Source organism: Pinus tabuliformis, chromosome 6 (genome assembly GCF_031772625.1).
Source record: "Pinus tabuliformis cultivar Carrire ecotype Pingquan chromosome 6, CPIR1, whole genome shotgun sequence".
NCBI classification, from domain to species: domain Eukaryota; kingdom Viridiplantae; phylum Streptophyta; class Pinopsida; order Pinales; family Pinaceae; genus Pinus; species Pinus tabuliformis.
The window spans coordinates 1,217,762,093-1,217,765,013 of NC_142292.1; positions in this window are offsets into that span (position 1 = coordinate 1,217,762,093).

Consider the following 2,921-nt stretch of genomic DNA (forward strand, 5'->3'; position numbering starts at 1 on the left):
TGTCTTGTTGAACTGATTGATGTTTGACAGGTGCTACTTGTTTGATCAAGGTTTTGTTCTTGTATAAGTGTCTCCGTCTTAATATCACTGCTTGAGAGGCCTGCACTGTCATTAAAGAGGATAAAGGAGTCTATGTCCGAATGAACAGCGTATATTGGGAAATTTTGGGGTTTCTCTTCACTGCTGACCATATATTTCATGAGTGTTTCCCTATAAAGTCTCTTTGGTTGTCCAAAGACAGAGATGGTTGCATATGACATGTCTAATTGCAGGGAGCCTTGGAGTTTCGCTCCCCATGATCTTGATAAGAGCATCCCATATTTGGGTGGGATATCAGCAACAACAACATCCATTAAAATGGTTTTGTTGGGAAATTGAACCAAGGACACACATAAATCCTTAATTAGGCCCAAGCATTTGACTTGACTAGAATCAAAAGAAAACAGGTCTTTGTATGGTCTTGTGATGTCTAAGTTTAATCTTTCCATGACTGCTTTTGGCATCAGGTTATGAGAGGCACCTGAGTCAAACATTGCATTATGCAGTATTTTATCATGAACATGCAAGCTGACATAAAAAGGTAAAACCCCTGTGACTACTGTTTTTCCATCTACCTCTGGGCCAAACAGTAATTCTGGAGTGTCATCTAGCACATTTACATCATCTTTGCTGTTGGTGAGCTGAAGGGATTTTTTGATCTGTTGCTTATATATGTCATGCTTGGCTAGCTCTGAAAGGGGAATTGCTATCTTTAACTTGCCAATCTCTGTTCCTAGGTCAAAGGGTTTATCAATTTGGATTTTGGAGTCACGGATAGCAGTCCTTTCTCTGTTCATTAAATCTTCTTGTTGGATTTCATCCTGATTTTGGAACCTGCCCCTTATATTGATGTCTTGAGGGGTAATGTTCGGATTTGGGTGGGAGGATGAGGTTGCCGTGGGCTGTTGTGGTGTGGACAGTAATTCAGTGACTTCCTCAACCACTACTTCTTTTGTAGGTAAGTTTGTTTTGTCATTAGGTTCAGTGACTAAGGTTTCTTTAGATTGTTGTTTCTCCTTTATCTTTTCGGGCTGATTCACGTTCACAGTCCTACTTCTTAGTTTGTATTGTTTATGGACTTCATAGACAGCAGTATCATACCCTTGTTTAAAGTCAAAAGATTCTCCTGATTGAGTTTGGAATGTTTTGCTTTCATCCTCCTCATGGTCCTCCTGAGTTAAGAATACATGACTTTTGCCATCCAGACCTATTAGGTTGATTTCAAGATCCTCATTGAGCTGATTTGCTGAGGAAGTTTCTGCATAGTTTTCTTGAAAAGGGGGTCTGATATCTTGGTCTGCACTTGTTTTTCCTATATTGGGGTTCTGGACTCTCCTAAAATTTGGGTTTCTAGGAGGGTTGTTTTGTGGTGCCTCCCATGATGATTTCCTTTCTACTGATTCCACTCTCTCTCCCAATCTCTTCATGCTATTTAGAATTGCATCTAACTTTTGATCAAAACCCGAGGGTTCTTCTTTGAAACCAGTCTTCTTTTCCAGCTTTGCCCTGTTTCTTTTGGCAATTAGGTTGGCCTCTACAGTGACTGCAACCCTTTGGGCTTCTGCAAGGGTTGGAGGGTCTCTTTCTCTCAACTGATAGGCCATATCAGAATCAAAACCATCAGGGAAGTTATAAAGGGCCAAATCAGGAGGGGGCCTTAAGTTCTGGGGGATAGCATTGTATATGTTGTTAAACCTAGCACAATACTCCAAAACCGTTTCTTGGGGACCTCTTTTAATAGTGTTATATTCACCAAGTATATGGTGCGGATCTCTCTTTTTCTCCCATCTGTTGGTAAATTCCTGGTATAGAACTTCAGGGGTTGCAATGGAATTTGCATTTAAGGATCTAAACCAAGTTCTGACATCCCCAGTTAAGCTTTGAACAAAGATTCTCATCCTGACACTGTCATCATCTATTTCATAGGTCTCAAAGTGGTCTTGCATCTTTTTAGCATGCTGGATGGCTGTCAAAGGGCCATGGGAGTCAAAAAATGAGAGTCTAGTTTGGTAGTCTTGGGGTAGAGCTGGAGCATTGGCTGGTATCTGCAGAGGTGCATATCTGTTAGCCATATTTATGGGGTTTATAGGGTTAATAGGAACAAATGGGACAACAGGGATTACAGGTGTAACCGGGTTAAGAGGATGGGTAATAAGTGGGGAACTGGTTGAGGGAGTATGTGCAGATGGTGAAGATGGAAGGAGAGGACTTTGAGGGGTTGATGGTGAACTGGGGGAATTGGGTGTGGAACGGAAAAGAACTTTGCAAGGAGTGGGAATGAGGATAGGTTGGTCCGAACTTATATTTGAATCAGCAGGCTTGTCCTGCTTTTGCTGTCTCCTTATGTTCTTTGGTATGATATTTGGGTTATCGACAATGATGGGTTGATTAGGGTCAGGGTTTGCCCTAGTGTGCCTTGGGTTTCTTTTGGGAGCCAGCTTCTAAGTATTCTTTTAGAACTTTATACAGAAGTTTTATATGTACAAGGACTGAACAAGCATTCTGGAATGACTATATAGGTCTCAAAGCTAAGATGAAGTTTCCCTAGTTAGCTCTTCCCTAAAGCTGTCCCTGTGTTTACAGAAACAGTCCTAAGGCCTCTTGGCTAGTTTCAGGCTTGATGGTAGCTTTTGAAAATAGATAGTAATTGAAAAAATCTTAAGTCCCCAGTGGAGTCGCCAATTATGTTAACACCCAGGTTGTTCCCTATGACTCCCAAGGGAATACGGCCGGGGTAACCACTAACCAATCTTTGGATCACTGTTTCTAGCCAAACTGTGATCAGAGAGGGCTCTCTCTTTATGATTTGTAACTGTTTATGATAGGGTTTTAGGCTAGCTATTATGCACAGGTTTTGTTTATGTTTTGGTTGATGAAACTCC